This window comes from Delphinapterus leucas, chromosome 9, assembly GCF_059928025.1.
Source record: "Delphinapterus leucas isolate spDelLeu-1000000601 "Yukka" chromosome 9, BTC_Dleu_Yukka2, whole genome shotgun sequence".
NCBI classification, from domain to species: Eukaryota; Metazoa; Chordata; class Mammalia; order Artiodactyla; family Monodontidae; genus Delphinapterus; species Delphinapterus leucas.
This window is the reverse complement of record NC_143137.1, coordinates 55,701,702-55,721,440: the sequence shown is the minus strand read 5'-3', so window position 1 is coordinate 55,721,440 and position 19,739 is coordinate 55,701,702. Positions and strand designations below refer to the sequence as shown.

The following is a 19,739-nucleotide window of genomic DNA, read 5'->3' as shown; positions in this document are numbered from 1 at the left end:
TTATTCAATTGGTGAGTATGGTGGAGTTTAGGGTCTCTTGGGCTGTACTAACAGGAGATAAGACTGAAGATAGGTTGGGGTCAGACTAAGAAATGTATACTTTAAGTTGTAAAGAACAGATAATTAAAGCCTTTTATGCAGGGCAGTTATATGCTTTAGAAAATTAGCTATTGTGACACTGTAGAAGATAGACTAGAGGCAGAAACACTTAGAGGCAGAATACAAAAGTCTATCACATTACTCAATTAACTCGCTGGCAGGCTAGACATTAAAACATAGCTTTAAAAAAAAAAGTTGAAAATAATATGTGCTTGTTTAACACAAGTGTTGCACAGGGTTGCAACAGTTTCAACAGAATACAAATTAAAGGACCAAAAAACAGATGAGTTGTTTTTGAAGTCTCCTATAAAACGGAAGCTCTCAACCTTTGCTGTACATTTAATAACCTGGAAAACTTCAAAGAATCCCATTGTCCAGGCTATAACTCAGACCAATGAAATAAGAATCTCTTAGGGGGTGGTCACAAGCACTGGTATTTAAGCTCTTTGGGTGATTTCAATGTGCATACACCACCGTTTAAAAAGCTCCTGGATCCCTCTAGCTAAATGGTCACATCAGAGTATGGAGATGAAGGTGAGCAGGCAAGGTAAGACATCCGCTAAGCCTATTTTAGAGATAGGTGTTAACTACCTACTTAAGACAGCAGCACATTTTCTGGTTCATATCTATACTTAATGAGGTCATTACTTGGGTCTTTTAAGGGTTCTTTGTTATTGATTTCTCACTTTAAATATGCAAATACAATGCATAGTAGAGACTTTTGACAATATGGATAAAGAAAAAGGACAAAGAACTCATAGTGTATTTACTAACCACTGGTAGCATTTGATAAGTACTCATCCTATTTATAATGTATGCAAATATGTTTGTATACATATGTACAGTATAAATATTTATATACATAAATTAGATCATACTACATAATTATAAATTTTTTATTTAATTTTTCAGAGGGCTGCTGAATCTTTAATCTAAACTACTACTCCTTTATCATCTCGAATATTGAAATGAGGAGCAAATCCCTTCTACACTCTATGCTTATCACAATATACTACAACCACTTTGGGGATTTTCTTAGCAGCAGCCTAGATTTTATTTTTTACTTTTGTTTTTCATAGAACCTAGGAGCCTTGTGTTTATTCTCAGTGAAATCATCTGTACTTTTGTTGCACTGCCTTAAGCATTTTAGGGGTTTATTATTCTTAATGAGAACTCTAGTTCATTACATTAATATATTTTAATCTATAACCAAATATAAAGGATATCATGTGGGTTCTAAAGGGTCTTTCCTAAGGATTTGGATACTTTCACTTGTTTTGGTCTTATCTTTCATCCCTGATAGAATGCAGCTCAAATTATGAACATTGTTAGAGTACTGGATTAGATTGATAACATGCTTTCCTTGATTTACATTAATCCTTTAGTGAAATGTTCTGTAAGAAAATAATTTCTACCCAAGATGTGAAAAAAGAAACATCTAAGAAGGCAATAATATCTTGGGGTGGTTACTTATAATAATAAGATACTTAAAAAAAATCAATAAAACTCTAAATGTGCATTAAATATGACTGTCACATGTTGAAAAGCATAATGGTATCTAGAAACTTTTTTGTGGTTCTCAGTTATTTTCAAGTCTGTTTCATTTTTTATTTTTTTATTTTTTTTTTTTCTGTTTCATTTTTAAAATATGAGTGTAATAGTCCTGAAAGGTGCCAGGAAAGGCATTAAAACATTCACAGCTCCATTCCCTCTCAGATTTATTCTCACAAGTCTTGCCTAGAATTTGCCAGATGTGTCCTTTCACTTTTTCATAGCCACAGCTAGCACAGCCTGAAGTGACTGTTCCCTCTTTGTTTGAATCAAACACTTCAAACTCCAAGATAAATCTATGTATAGAGCTTTATGAAGCAAATGATGGACTATCAAAGAGGCAAAAATAATTCATTATTCTGGGCTTCTAAAATCTAGGCAAAGTTTCAACATCTTTGACTAGAAAAGCACAGCACTTGATAAGTATTTAATGAAAAAGTAAGAAAAATGTAGCTTGTCAACAGACTCCAGAAAACTTTCCCTAATTTCCTGAATAACTTTTAATTGTGAAGGGCTCTATAATTTTTACTTTAAATCTTTGTCTCTCAACCTGTCCATTCATAGGTTAATAATCTACATCAAAAACTCAAGTGCACTTAAATTAATAAACTACTCCCAGGAATCTTTTATAGAAGATGAAGTTCTTCAGAAATAAATAACCAACTCCTAATGTAATTTATCATTTTCCACAAAAGTAAATTACTTTTAAAGTCATTATTATGGACTGAAGGTTGATCTCAACAAAATTATTGGCTCCCACTCTTTGTTTAACTGGTATTAAAGATAGCCTTTAGAAATATGATGTCAAACTGGTGAGTCTATTGAGGAATCTTACATCTACTTGTAAAGTTACTTACTGTAGCAGCTGGTCTCTATGCACCTCTGGCCCCCTAACATGCCCCTTGATGTTAACTCTATTACTATAAAAGATTAAAAATGTTTAAGCCATATTATAGTTTATTATAAACAAAAACCTCTCTTTGAGTGCAAACATTAATTAACACAATTGGAGGTATAGTTTAAATGTCACATATACTATTGAAGTGTTAGCTTATATCCACAAAAAAAATAAAACAAAGAATAAGAAAAACAATTTAAACTTATTGTAACAAGAAAACTGAAATGTTATAAAAGTATTGATTTTTCATTAATTATAATGCATAGAATCATAGAAACAGAAACAACATTTAAATCATCCCAGCCTATCTTTCCAAATTTAATACTAAAAGATTTTGAACATTCATGGCTTGTTGTTTGCCTTCATCATTATATTTTGGGAAATCTACTTTATTCCTCTTGTTGAAGTTTAATGCTTCAGTAGGACTGAAATTTATATTACTGAATGTACACTCAGTTCACAGCACCTCTAAACAATGTATGGTTTAGTGCAGGTGTCAGCAAACTTTTTCTGTAAAAGGCCAGATAGGAAATATCAAAATATTTACTTTGTGAATCATTTGTCTTCAATGAGTCATATGATCTCTGTCATAACTACTCAACTCTGCTGTTGCAGCTTGAACACTATAGGCAACATGTAATAGTAGAATGGGTGTGGTTGTGTTCTAATAAATTTTGTTTACAAAAATAAGACCTAGGATTTAGCCAACGGGATGTAGTTCGCTAACCCCTGATTTGGTGGAAGGAACACAGTGTAGTAGAACAATCTGGGATGGAATCCCACATCTACTACTCCTTAGTGCTAACACAAATCATTTAACCTCTCTGTACCTCAATTTTTTCATCTGTAAAAAAGGGATAAGGCCACCTACCTTGCAGAATTGTCATGATTATCTAGGTAAAGTATGTAATACAGTGCATAGCAGGTACTCAATAAATTTTATCTCCCTTCTCCTATCAGGATCTGCAAGCCATTGGAAAAGAGTTAGTCGCTGCCTTTAAAGAACTCAATACTCATTCTTTTCAAAGGACAGTGACACCTTAAGAAAAATGTCACCAACTCCATGTTCTACACCAGGAAAATATATAACTGGTAGTCTAGACTTCATCATTTATTAGGTGTCTGACCTCTGGCAAGTTAAAAACTATATATTTTTTCAACAGTCTTCTGAACCAAAGTTAATTCCACTTTCGCTATTTTTCTAGGTCACTACCATTATTAACAAAGGTCTCTTCAATGTAATCGCCCTTATAAATATTAAGTGAAAGGGACATAGAATTGAGTACAAAGCCGGAGCAGGAGACAGAATCTCACACTGGAGGTATATGGAAAACACACACACACACACACACAAACACTCACACACACACCCCTATCTAAGGCAAGGAGCAAGAGGTCTTAGTCCAAAATGTTGCTAAAAATGAAGTATGGTTAAGAGATTTGGGGATTAGCTTGCCTAATTGCATATTAAACTGAAGTCAAGTGTGGCTTTAATCTTGGTGGCTTCCTACAAGAAGTTCATGAACATCCATATTCTACAGGAAAATTTATGAGTATTACAGAATACTACAAAAATGATCTGAGCTAAGAAAAGTCTTTTAACAAAGAAAGGAAATTCCCTGTAATATGCATTCCAGAAATAAAATTCACTTTGCTGTTTTTACAATACCTTAATATGGCAGTATTCAAAATAAAATGGCTACACAAACACAAAAATATAATCATGACAATACTAGAAAACTCATTGTGGCAGTTTGGCTGCCTGAGGTTTCTGAGCCACCAAGGAAACAGATAATCCAACAAATTCTGGCTGCTGTTGGATACCTTTTATATCTATATAGCTTTCACAGTGTGGGAAAGGATGCTGCAGTTAGTAAAGAAAGAAATGAAAATAGCTGCAAAGGGCAGCAACTGACTGCCTCTTTTTGCCAAACTAGCAGATGAACACTGAAAATAGCTAGCATGAGGTCCACAAGTGGAAAACAGTCCAAACATGGGATGCAACCACCGTATGAAACATCACTCTTAATTTTCTATTACCTATTAAAACATAATTATCTGCAATGATCATAAAACTCAGAACTCTCCACTAGTAAAATTTTCAAATAGCTAAAATTTTTCTTAGGCAATATTCAGCTTTCATACACTGGTCTTTACAACTACTCAAAATGTTATGTGTTATACTTTAATTCCTTAACAACTGCTTTTCATACTTTGAATTCAGAATTTCATACAGAACTGAAAATTAACATTTCAGCCTCTAATGCTACGGTGGTGTCAGCAAAGAGTTTAATTTCAGCAACTTTGGCATATCTGGTTATTCAGCAGTGTCTGCCTTCATAATTTTTGAATACTATATTGTCCTTACTTCATAAATAATAAGTAAAAATGTTAAATTGGAAGTGTTTTATCTTGGTATTAGGAAGTCAAAGTCTTAAAGTCGATGCAGTTGAGAAAAAGATGAAATTACTTATGCCTCAAACTGAGGCTCCCTAAACTTAAATCAACTCTACATTCAATTGAAAAATAAAGATAAAAAAGACACACCACTTATAAAAGGTTAGAAATTTGTATACAAATATTCTTTAAAGAGATAATAATTAGGAGGCGGAAACAAGATGGCAGAGTAGGACTTGAGCTCACCTCATCTCATGAAAACACTAAAATCACAACTGATTGCTGAAGCATCGGGAAAAAAAAGGCTGGAACCTACCTAAAAAGATATTCTACTTCCAAACACAAAGAAGAAGCCACAATGAGATGGTAGGAGGGGCATTTTCGCAATATAATCAAATCATGACCCATAAACCGGAAAATAACTGTATCACAGGGGTTCTCCTACAGTAGAACCTATGTCAGGCTCCCCAGCCCGGGGGTCTGGCATCAGAAGGAGGAGCCCCAGAGCATTTGGCTTTGATGGCCAGCAGGACTTGAGTACAGGAGCTCCACAGGACTGGGGGAAACATAGAGACTCTACTCTTGGAGGGCATACACAAGGATTCACATGCACTGGGACCCAGGGCAAAGCAGTGACTCCATAGAAGCCTCGGCGAGGCCTACCCGTGTGTCTTGAAGGGTCTCCTGGGGAGGTGCAGAGTTGGCTGTAGCTCACTGGGGGGACAAGGACACTTGTGGCAGAGGCCCAAGGGAATATATATTGCTGTGAGCTCTACTGGAGGTCGGCATTTTGGCACCAAGACCTGGCCCCACGCAACAGCCTGCAGGCTCCAGTGGTGGGACACCTCAGGCCAAACAACCAACGTGGTGGAAATAGAGCCCCACCCATCAGCAGATAGGCTGCCTAAAGTCATCCTGAGTCCACAGCTGCCTCTAAACGCACACCTCGACACAGCCCTGCCCACCAGAGGGACAGGACCCAGCTCCAACTGCCAGGGGGCAGGCACAAGTCCCTCCCACAAGGAGGGCTGCACAAGCCTCTGGACCAACCTCACCCAAGAGAGGGTAGATGCCAGAAGCAATTGGAACTACAATCCTGCAGCCTGTGGAACGTAGACCACAAATACATAACGTTAGACAAAATGAGATGGCAGAGAAAGATGTTCCAGACCAAGAACAATATAAAACCCCAGAAGTACTAAGTGAAATGAAGATAGGCAATCTACCTGAAAGTAAACTCAGAGTAATGACAGTAAAGATGATCCAAGGTCTAGGAAAAAGAATGGAGGCACAGACTGAGAAAATACAAGAAATGTTTAACAAAGAATTATAAAGAACAACTAAATAGAGTCGAACAATACAGTAACCGAAATAAAAAACACACTAGAAGGAATCAATAGAATAAATGAGGCAGAAGAATGAACAAGTGAGCTGGAAGACAGATTGGTGGAAATCACTGATGTGGAGCAGAATAAAGAAAAAAGATCGAAAACAAATGAGGACAGTCTAAGGGACCTGTGGGACAACATTAAAAGCACCAACATTCGCACTATATAGGTCCCCAAAGGAGAAGAGACAGAGAAAGGGCCTAAGAAAATATTTAAAGAGATAACAGCCAAAAACATTCCTAACATGGGAATGGACACTCACTCAAGTCCAGGAAGCGCAGAGTCCCATACAGGATAAACCCAAGGAGGACCATGCCGAGACACATATTAATCAAGTTGTTAAAAATTAAAGACAAAGCAAAAATATTAAAAGCAACAAGGGAAAAGCAACAAATAACTTACAAAGAAATCCCCATATGGTAATCAGCTGATTTTTCAGCAGAAACTCTGCAGGCAGGCATGGAGTGATATGATATATTTAAAGTGATGAAAGGGAAAAACCTACAACCAAGAATATGCTACCCAGAGAGGCTCTCATTCAGATTTGACAGAGAAAGCAAAAGCTTTACAGACAAGCAAAAGTAGAGAGAATTTAGCACCACCAAACCAGCTTTACAACAAATGTTAAAGGAACTTCCTAGGCCAGGGGTCCCCAACCCCAAGTCCATGGACAGATACCGGTCGGTGGCCTGTTAGGAACCAGGCCACACAGCAGGAGATGAGGGGTGGGCGAGCAAGCAAAGCTTCACCTGCCACTCCCCATTGCTCACATTACCACCTGAAACACTGCTTGCGTTACCACCTGAACCAGGCCCCCCATCGCCCACATTACCGCCTGAACCATCTCCCCTCCCCCATCCGTCGAAAAACTGTCTTCCACAAAACTGGTCCCTGGTGCCAAAAATGTTGGGGACTGCTGCTCTAGGCAGAAAAGGTCACAACTAAAAACAAGAAAGAGACACATGGGCAAGTTCATGGGTACATGCAAACATACAGTAAAGGTAGGAAATCACCCACACACAAATATGATATCCAAACCAGCAATGCAATCATGAGGACTGTACAAATGCAGGATATTGGAAATATACTGGCAATTAAGAGACCAGCAACTTAAAACAATCTTGTACATATACAGACTACTATATCAAAAAGAAAAGATCAATGAAACTAAAAGCTGGTTCTTAAAGAAGATAAACAGAATTGATAAACCTTTAGCCAGACTCATCAAGAAAAAAGGGAGAGGGACTTCCCTGGCGGTCCAGTGGTTAAGATTCTGCGCTTCCACTCCATGGGGCTCGGGTTCGATCCCAGGTCAGGGAAGTAAGATTCCACATGCTGTGCGATGGGGCCAAAAAAATTTAAAAAATAAATAAAAATAAAATAAAATAAATTTTTTAAAAAGGGGGAGGGCTCAAATCAATAAAATTAGAAAAGAAAAAGAAGTTACAATGGACACCACAGAAATACAAAGGAATATAAGAGACTACTACAAATCAACTATACACCAATAAAATGGACAACCTAGAGGGAAATGGACAAATTCTTAGAAAGGTACAATCTTCCAAGACTGAACCAGGAAGAAATAGAAAATATGAACAGACCAATCACAAGTACTGAAATTGAAACTGTGGTTTAAAAACTTCCAACAAAAAAAAGTCTAGGACCAGATGGCTTCACAGGCGAATTCTATCAAACATTTAGAGAAGAGCTAACACCTATCCTTCTCAAGCTCTTCCAAAAAATTGCTGAGGAAGGAACACTCCCAAACTCATTCTATGAGGCCACCATCACCCTGATACCAAAACCAAAGATATCACAAAAAAAGAAAATACAGGTCATTATCGCTGATGAACATAGATGCAATAATCCGCAACAAAATACTAGCAAACCAAAACCAACAATACATTAAAAGGATCATAAACCATGATTCGGCGGATATATCTCAGGGATGTTTGGATTTTTCAATATCCGCAAATCAATCAATGTAATACACCACATTAACAACTGAAAAATAAAAACCATGTGATCGTCTCAATAGATGCAGAAAAAGCTTTTGACAAAATTCAACACCCATTTATAATTTAAAAAACTCTCCAGAAAGTGGGCACAGAGGGAACCTACCTCAAAATAAAAAAGGCAATATATATGACAAACCCACAGCTAACATCATACTCAATGATAAAAGCTGAAAGCATTTCCTCTAAGATCAGGAACAAGACAAGGTTGCCCACTCTTGCCACTTTTATTCAACATAATTTTGGAAGTCCTAGCCATGGCAATCAGAGAAGAAAAAGAAATAGAAGGAATCCAAATTGGAAAAGAAGAAGTAAAACTGTCACTGTTTGCAGAAGACATGATACTATACATAGAAAATTCTAAAAAGACTACCAGAAAACTACTAGAGCTTATCAATGAATCTGGTAAAGTTGCAGGATGCAAAATTAATACATAGAAACCGCTTGCATTTCTGTACACTAACAATGAAAGAACAGAAAGAGAACTTAAGGAAACAATCCCACTTACCATTGCATCAAAAAGAATAAAATACCTAGGAATAAACATACATAAGGAGACAGAAGACGTCTACTCTGAAAACTATAAGCTGCTGATGAAAGAAATCAAAGATACACAAACAGATGAAAAGACATATGATGTTCTTGGACTGGAAGAATCAACATCGTCAAAATGACTATAATACCCAAGGTAATCTACAGATTCAATGCAATCTCTATTAAATTACCAGTGGCATTTTTCACAGAACTAGAAGAAAAAAATTTTAAATGTGTATGGAACCACAAAGGACCCCAAATAGCCAAAGCAATCCTCAGAAAGAAAAACAGAGCTGGAGGAATCAGGCTCCCTGACTATGGACTATAACACAAAGGTGCAGTGATCAAAACAGTATGGTACTGGCACAAAAACAGAAATATAGATAAATGGAACAGGACAGAAAGCCCAGAAATAAACCCACGCACCTACAGTCAATTAATCTATGACAAAGGAGATGAGAATATACAATGGAGAAAAAACATCGTTCTCAAAGGTGAAAAACTGAAACCATTTCCACTAAGATCAGGAACAAGAGAATGTTGCTCACTCTTATGACTATTATTCAACATAGTTTTGGAAGTTTTAGCCACAGCAGTGAGAAGAAAAAGAAATAAAAGGAAACCAAATTGGAAAAGAAGTAAAGCTGTCACTGTTTGCAGATGACATGATACTACACAGAGAGAATCCTAAAGATGCCACCAGAAAATACAATGGAGAAAAGACAGTCTCTTCAATAAGTGGTGCTGGGAAAACTGGACAGCTACATGTAAGAGAATGAAATTAGAACACTCCCTAACATCATACACAAAAATGAACTCAAAATGGATTATAGAGACCTAAATGTTAAGACCGGACACTATAAAACTCTTAGAGGAAAACACAGGAAGAACACTCTTTGACATAAATCACAGCAAGATCTTTTTTGATCTGCCTTCTAGAGTAATGAAAATAAAAACAAAACTAAACAAATGGGACCTAATGAAATTTAAAAGCTTTTGCACAGAAAAGGAAACCATAAACATGACAAAAAGACAACCCTCAAAATGGGAGAAAATATTTGCAAATGAATCAATGGACAGAGGATTAACCTCCAAAATACATAAACAGCTCAAGCAGCTCAATATTAGAAAAATAAACAACCCAATCCAAAAATGGGCAGAAGACCTAAATAGACATTTCTCCAAAGAAGACATACAGATGGCCAAGAAGCACATGAAAAGCTGCTCAACATCACTAATTATTTGAGAAATGCAAATCAAAACCCCAATGAGGTATCACCTCACACCAGTTAGAATGGGCATCATTAGAAAATCTACAAACAACAAATGCTGGAGAGGGTGTGGAAAAAAGGGAACCCTCTTGCACTGTGGTGGGAATGTAAATTGATACAGCCACTACGGAGAACAGTATAGATGTTCCTTAAAAAACTAAAAATAGAATTACCATATGACTCAGCAATCCCACTACTGGGCATATACCCAGAGAAAACCATAATGCAAAAATGTTCATTGCAGCACTATTTACAATAGCCAGGTAATGGAAGCAACCTAAATGCCCATTGACAGACGAATGGATAAAGAAGATGTGGTACATATATACAATGGAATATTACTCAGCCATAAAAAGGAATGAAATTGGGTCACTTGTAGAGACATAGATACATCTAGAGACTGTCACACAGAGTGAAGTAAGTCAGAAAGAGAAAAACAAATATCATATATTAACACATATACGTAGAACCTAGAAAAATGGTACAGATGAATCAGTTTGCAGGGAAGAAATTGAGACACAGATGTAGAGAACAAACGTATGGACACCAAGGGGGGAAAGCGGAGAGGGTGGTGGTGGTGTTGTTGTGATGAATTGGGAGATTGGGATTGACATATATACACCAATGTGTATAAAATGGATGACTAATAAGAACCTGCTGTATAAAAAAATAAATAAAATTAAATTTTAAAAAAAGTCTACAATGAATGCTGAAGAGGGTGTGCAGAAAAGGGAGACATCCTACACTGGTGTTGGGAATGTAAACTGGTACAGCCACTGTGGAGAACAGTATGGAGGTTCCTTAAAAAACTAAAAACAGAACTACCGTATGATCCAGTCATCCCACTTCTGAGCATATATCCAGAGAAAACGCTGTTCAAAAATATACATGCACCTCAATGTTTATTGCAGCACTATTTACAAAAGCCAAGACATGGAAGCAACCTAAATGTCCATTGACAGAAATGGATAAAGATGTGGTACACATATACAATGGAATATTACTCAGCCATCAAGAATGAAATAATACCATCTGCAGCAACATGGATGGACCTAGAGATTATCATACCAAGTGAAGTAAGTCAGGCAGAGAAAGTATCTATGATATCACTTATATGTAGAATCTAAACAAATGATACAAATGAACTTATTTACAAAACAGAAACAGACTCACAGACTTTGAAAACAAACTTATGTTTACCAAAGGGGAAAAGTTGGGGGGGAGATAAATTAGAAGTTTGGGATTAACAGATACAAAATACTATATATAAAATAGATAATAAACAAGCACCTACTGTATAGCACAGAGAACTCTACTCAATATTCTGTAATAACCTATATGGGAAAGGAATCTGAAAAAGAATGGATATACGTATAACTGAACCACTTTGCTGTACACCTGAAACTATCACAACATTGTAAATCAATTATACCCCAATATCAAATAAAAATTAAATTAAGAAAGGTTGACATCAACAGACTAAAAAAAAAAAACTCACATGATCATACCAATAGATGCAGAAAAAGCATTCGACAAAATCCAACACCCATTCATGATTTTGAAAACTCTAGATAAAGAAGGAATAGAGGGGAACTATCTCACCTTGATAAAGAGGTAACTTAAAGGTGAGAAACCCAAAGCTTTCCCACTAAGAACAGATACAAGGCAAGGATGACCCTCTCACTACTCCTTTTCAATATCACACTGGAGGTTATAGACAATGCAATAAGACGACAAAAGGAAACAAATGGCATACAGATTGGGAAGGAAAAAGTAAAACTGCCTTTGTTTGTAGATGACATGATCATCTATGCAGAAAGTCCAAAAGAATGGGCAAAAACTGAACAGTGATACTTCATTGCTCTGCAATACAAGTGAAATTGTAAGTAAAAACACAATACTATTTACATAACCATCTAAAAAATGGAATGCTTAGGTATAAATCTAACAAAATATATGCAAGATCTATATTAAAAAAAACTACAAAACTCTGATGAATGAAATGAAAGAAAAACTTAAAAATAGTGGGATATTCCCCATTCATGGATAGGAAAGCTCAGTATTGTCAAGATGTCAATTATTCCCAAATTGATCTACAGACTCAATATAATCCCAATCAAAATTCCAGCAAGTTACTTTGTGAATATTGACAAACTGATTCTACAGCTTCTCTGGAGAGAAAATAGACCCAAAATAGTCAACACAATACTGAAGCAGAAGAACAAAGTTGAAAGATTAATGCTACCCGATTTGAAGACTTCCTGTAAAGCTAGAATAATCAAGACAGTGTGGTACTGGTGAAAGAATAGACAAGTAGGTCAACAAAACAGAACAGAAAGCCCAGAAACAGACCCACATAAATAAGTTAAATGATCTTTGACAAGGAGCAAAGGCAATACAATGGAGCAAAAATAGTCTCTTCAACATATGGTGCTGGAATAACTAGACATCCACATGCAAAAAAAACCCCCACGGGGACTTCCCTCGCGGCCCAGTGGTTAAGACTCCATGCTCCCAATGCAGGGGGCCCGGGTTTGATCCCTGGTTGGGGAACTAGATCCTGTGTGCCACAACTAAAAGACCCCACATGCCGCAATGAAGGCTCCGCATTCGGCAACTTAGATCCTGCGTGCCATGACTAAGACTCAGTGCAGCTAGCTAGCTAAATAAATAAATAAATAAAATAATAAAAGAAAAAGAAACCCTCCCACAAATCTAGAACCTTGCACCCTTCACAAAAATTAACTCAAACTGGATCACAGAGCTAAATTTAATTAACTCAAAATGGATTACAGAGCTAAATTTAAACTCAAAAACATAAAACTTCCAGAAGATAACAGGATAAAACCTAGATGATGTTGGGGATAGCAATGACTTTTTAGATGCAACATCAAAGGCATGAGCCATGAAAGAAATAATGGATAAGCAGGAGTTCATTAAAATTAAAACCTTCTGCTCTGTGAAAAGCAACATCAAGAAAATGAGAAGACAAGCCAGACTGGGAGAAAATATCTGCAGAAGACACATATGGTGAATTGTTATCCTAAATACACAAAGAACTCCTAAAACTGAACAATAAAAACAATCTGATTTTTAAAATGGGCTAAAGATCTTAACAGCCACCTCACCAAAGAAGATATACAGGTGGCAGATGAGTACATTTATATTCCACATCATATGTCATGAGGGAATACAAATTAGAATGAGATACATACCTATTAGAATGGCCAAAATCTGGAACACTGACAACATCAAAGGCTGACAAGGATACAGAACAAGAGGAACTCACATTCATTACTGGTGGGAATGCAAAATGGTACCATCACTGTGGAAGACAGTGTGGTGGTTTCTTACAAATGTAAATATATTCTTACCATAATCCAGTAATCACACTCCTTGGTATCTACCCAAAGGTGTTGAAAACTTACACCCACACAAAAACCTACACACTACTATTTATAGCAGCTGTATTTGTAACTGCCAAATCTTGGGAGCAAATAAGATGCTCTTCAGTAGATAAATGAATAAATTAACTGTGGTACATCCAGACAATGGAATAGTATTCAGCACTATAAAGAAATGAGCTATCAAGCCATGAAAACACATAGAGGAACCCTAATTGCACATTACTAAGTAAGAGAAGCCAACGTGAAAAGGCTACAGACTACAAGATTCCAACTATATGACCTTCTGGGAAAGATAAAACTATCCACAGGTTTAAAAAGATGATTAACAGTGTTAGGGGCAGGGGAAGGATGAATAGAGGGAGCACAGCAAATTTTTAGGGTATTGGAAGTACTCTGTATATTATAATAATGGATATATATCGTTATACATTTGTCCAAACCTACAGAATATAAAACACCAAGAGTGAACCCAAAGGTAAACTATGGACTTTGAGTGATTTGTCGTGCTGATTGATGTAGGTTCACCAACTCAACAAATGTATCATTTTAGTGAGTAATACTGATAACAGAGGAGGCTACACATGTGTGGGCATAGGGGACAGATAGGAAGTCTCTGTATCTTTCTTTCAATTTTGCTGTGAACCTAAAAAGCACTTTAAAAAATTCTTTAAAAAAAGAGACTTGAATCCTAATCTTTATGTTAATCTCTTGGCATTTGCTTCCTTGACAATACAATGAACATGAATTATTGTGAAAAATAAAACTGTAAGTGAAGTATTTAGCACAGTAGCTAATACAGAAGGCATCTTATAAATCTGTGTACTTTCCCCTGTGTATGTGTGTGTTTTCCCCCCAGAAGCCTTTTTATCCTTAATTATTGGTTCATAGCTTTAGGACAGTTGAAAGGGGGAGAAATCTAACCACCAGATAAGTTATGAATGACTATCCAAACCTAAGCTGAGAGACAACTTCCAAGTAGTATCTTATCATTACCTCCTTGTAATTCATTTCTGAATAGTCCTGGAAAAGAAAGTTACTTAAGCTAAACCAATACACGTGAATTAAAACAAATCAAACAGAAAAGACAAAGAAATATATGCCAAGCACACACTAAAATTTTAAATAGGATAAATCTGTGTTAGTCTTTTATGACCACTAAGTTAAGGAATCTGAATAACATTAAATGAGAATTCTAAAATTTATAGGGAACTCATGGAACAATCAATCCAAACCCACATTCACTTCTGGTATGTTTGTGTGATATAGTTTCTATAATGAAGGGATGTTTTACCTCACTTGAAAAATATTAGTTCATTTTAAACAAAATTTTTCACACTTATAAACAATGACAAATATGCTTATAATATTACTCAATATTGTTAAAAAGGTTGATTTCCCACTGTCAAGATTCTAATTTTAATTCATGGTGTTCTGCCCACTGGATATTCAACACTAAGAGGAAATAAATTATTTTTATACAAACTAATGTTCTCTCAAGGTTTTCCTATTAAGAGATGACCTTAAAACAAAACTTCATGATGATTCTTACAATTTTAGTTATTAATTTAAGAAACATCTAGAAAAAAATTTTTAAATTAGAAAGGATGATTCTGTCAAAAAGGAAAGAAGATGTGAAAAAAAATTAGAAATTATAACACTGAAAAGTATATGAATACATAAAATCTATGACTTTAAACAGTATGTTATAAATATACATCACTAGTATTAGAATTATACTAGCACATAAAGGATTCTTTTAATAATATTATAGTTTTTTCATTTACTGTGTTCAGTATAAGTCATAAGTATGAGATTGTATGGTCTTTCTAATTTCTGAAACTGTGTGTGCATGTCAAAAACTGAATCAAATTCCAATTTTAGGAGTTTTAAGCTTTGTTACATTTACAGATAAACATCTAATCTCTGGGTACTGGAAAGTTATTAGCACCACCTATTACAGAGAATAATATCAAGAGAAGTGGAAAGAACAAAAGAAGGGAAGCTGCCAATTTTCTTCTGATGTCAGTCTTTTTATTCACAATAAACTATTTGAAGATCATCAACAGGGACAAGGATGAGTGACTGATTAACCTCTGATGTCACCATCTTACTTGAATAGTTAAGTGATAGAGAAACCCAGGGGGTAATAACAATGCTTGGAGCTTTACTTAACTCCATCATTCTCTAGACACAAGTGAGATAAATGAAAGCATCACTGTTATTCTATTCCACAAATATAAAATGGATTCCTTCAAGAAAATTTCATTTTCAGTTCCTTGTATGGAACTCACAAACTAATTTTAGAAATAATTTTGAACAGGTTCATTTCCTTTCTGGACCATATGTAAAGATGGTTATTACAATGCATGAAAATTTATAAACTAAGTGTTCATAACTCAAGAAACAACAGAATTACAGTCTCCTCAAAAAAAAGAAAAGCCATTAGAAATATCTATAATGCAATAAATGAGTTACACTACAAAATAAAATCATAAAGAGTTTTAAGTTCTAAAAAGTTTTTTCAGTATCTCTTACAAACTAGTCAAGTAAAAAGAGTGTTTTTAAATTTTCAATTTAAGGGGACAGCATACTTCTAGTACATTTTGAAATATATGGAAGAAAATTATTCTAATACTAAAACAAACAAGTACTTCAATTACTTTCAAATTTTAAATACCAAAAAAACTATGAACAAATGTTTCTCTGTTTAGGTTCCAGTTAAGTAAATTATGGTAAATCCACTCAACAGAATGCTAGAATACAATCATTAAAATCATTTTTACAACTTTATGTGGAAAAATGCTTTTACAATAAATAAATAAGGTTATGTATACTATCGTCACAGGGAAATAAAAAATATGCATCCATAGAAAAAAGACTAAGGAAATATATACTACACTGCTAACTCTGAATGATAGAACCATGCCAACTATATTTGGAATTCTTCCTCTACTCTTTTTGGCATTAAAAAAAAGTATTTAAAAATAGATCTAATAATAATGGACATAAAGGGAGAAATTGACAAGAATACAATAATAGTAGGATTTTAACACCCCACCTACCATCAATGGACAGATTATGCAGACAAAAAATCAGTAAGGAAACAGTGGCATTAACTGACATATTAGAGCAGTTGTAGTTAACAGGTATCTACAGAACATTCCAACCCAAAACAGCAAAATACATATTCATTTCAAGTTTACATGGAATGTTCTCCAGAACAGGTCACATGCTAGGCCACAAAACAAGTCTCAACAAATTTAAAAGGACAGAAATTATATCAAGCATCTTTTCTCACCTCAACAGTAAGAAACCAGAAGTCAATTACAGGAAGAAAAATGGGAAAAACAAAAATACATAGAGACTAAACAACATGCTTCCACAAAACCAACAGGTGAATGAAGAAATCAAAAAGAAAATAGGAAAACACCTTGAGACAAATGAAGATTAAAACACAACTTTCCAAAATTTATGGGATGTAGCAAAAGCAGTTCTAAGAGAGAAGTTTATAGCAATATAGGTACCTCAAGAAACAAGAAAAATCTCGAATACACAAGCTAAACTACCATTTAAAGGAATTAGAAAAAGAACAAACAAAGTTGAAAGTCATCAGAAGTCAGGAAACAATAAAGGTCAGAGAGGAAATAAATAAAAGAGAGGACCACCCCCACCCCCAAAAAAGAAAAGATCAATGAAACCAGGAGCTGGTTTTTTTGAAAAGATAAACAAAATTGATAAGCCTTTAGCCAGGCTCATTAAGAAAAAAAGAGAGAGGACCCAAATAACAAAATAAGAAGTGAAAGAGGAGAAATTACAACCAATGTCACAGAAATATAAACAATCATAATAGAATACTATGAACAGTTACATGCCAAAAAATTCGACAACGTAGAAGAAATGGATAAATTCCTAGAAACATACTATCTTCCAAAATTGAATCATAAAGAAATAGATAATATGAATAGACTGATTACTAGTATTAAAACTGAATCAGTAATCAAAAAACTCCCCAAAAACAAAAGTCCAGGACCGGACACCTTCACAGGGGAATTCTACCAAACAGGTAAAGAAGAGTTAATACTTATCTTTCTCACATTATTCCAAAAAACTAAAGAGATCACACTCCCAAATCCATTCTATGAGGCCACCACTACTAAGATACCAAAACCAGGCAAAGACACCATGAAAAAGAAAATTACTTCAGTATCCTTGATGTATACAGGCACAAAAATCCTAAACAAAATATTAGCAAACCAAATTTAACAACATATAAAAAGGATCATAAACCATGGTCAAGTGGGATTTATTCCAGGGACGCAAGGATGGTTCAGTATCTGCAAATCAAACAATAAGGTACACCACATTAACAAAACAAAGAATAAAAATCATATTATCATCTCAACAGATGCAGAAAAAGCTCTTGACAAAATTCAACACCAATTCATGATAAAAACCCTCAACAAAGTTGGTATAGAGGGAACATATCTCAACACAGTAAAGGCCATTTATGACAAACCCACAGCTAACGCATACTCAACGGTGAAAGAGAAAGCAAGAAAACAATCCCAGTTACAACTGCATCAAAAAGAATGAAATACCTAGAGATAAACTCATCAAACACATGAAAGACCTACACCTCTGAAAACTGTAAGACATTCATAAAGAAAACTGAAAATCATACAAATAATGGAAAGATATTCCACACTCATGGATTGGAAGGACTAATATTGCTTAAATGTCCATAAACCCAAAGCAATCAACAGATTCAAAGCAATCCTTATCAAAACACCCATGACAATTTTCACAGAACTAGAATATTCCTGAAATTTATAAAGAATCACGAAAGACCCCAAATAGTCAAAGTAATCTTGAGAAAAAAGAACAAAGCTGGAGGTATCACACTCCTGAACTTCAGAATATGCTACAAAGCTACAGTAATCAAAACAGTATGGTAGTGGCACAAAATCAGACATAGATCAATGGAAAAGAATAGAGAGCCCAGAAAGAAACTCATGCACTTATTGTCAATTAATCTACAACAAAGGAGGCAAGAATATACAACAGGGAAAAGACAGTCTCTTCAATAAGTAGTGTTGGGAAAACTGGACAGCTAAAAGAATGAAATTAGAACATTTTATCACACCATATACAAAATAACTCAAAATGGATTAAAGACCTGTAACTATAACCTAGAAGAAACTTAAAAGAGAAGAGGCAGTACACTCTTTGACATAAATCTTAGCCATATTTTTTTGGATCTGTCTTCTCAGGCAAGAGAAAAAAAGGCAAAAATAAACAAATGAGACCTAATTAAACTTAAAAATTTCTGCACAGCAAGGGAAGCCATCAACAAAACGAAAAGACTACCTACTGAGTAGGAGAATGTATTTGCAAACGATATGTCTGATAAGGGGTTAATGTCCAAAATATACAAATAGCTAATATAACTCAATATTTAAAAAGCAACAACCCAATTAAAGAATGGGCAGAAGACCTCAATAGACATTTTTCAAAAGAAGACAAACAGATGGCCAACAGGCATATGGAAAGATCCTTAATGTCACTAATCATCAGGGAAATGCAAATCAAAACTACAATGAGATATCATCTCACACATGTCAGAATAGTTATCATCAAAAAGACAACAAATAATAAATGCTGGTGAGGATGTGGAGAAAGGGACCCTTAGTTCACTGCTGGTGGGAATGTAAACTGGTATAGCCACTATGGAAAACAGTATGGCAGCTCTTCAAAAGACTAAATATAGACCCATATGATCCAACAATTCTATTCTTGGGTATATATCCAAAGAAAATGAAAACACTAATTTCAAAAAATATATACACTTCAATATCATAGCAGCATTATTTACAATAGCCAAGATATGGAAGCAACCAAAGTGTCCATCAACACGTGAATGGATAAAGAAGATGTGGTAATGAATATATAATGGAATATTAGTCATAAAAAAGAATGAAATTTTGCCATTTGCAACAATGTGGACAGAGTTGGAGGGTATTATGCTCAGTGAAGTAAGTCAGAGACGGATAAATACTGTATGTTTTCACTTATACATGGAATCTAAAAATTAAAACAAACAAATGCATATAACAAACCAGAAACACACTTATGAATACAGAGAACAAACTAGTGGTTACCAGAGGGTGGAACGGCAAGAT

At 35.2% G+C, this 19,739-nt stretch overlaps 1 protein-coding gene across 8 annotated transcripts in view; it reads right to left on the bottom strand.

The window, feature by feature from the left end:
* ANKIB1 (ankyrin repeat and IBR domain containing 1) overlaps positions 1 to 19,739 on the bottom strand; it is a 158,751-nt gene that overhangs the window by 94,758 nt on the left and 44,254 nt on the right. The window lies entirely within an intron of this gene.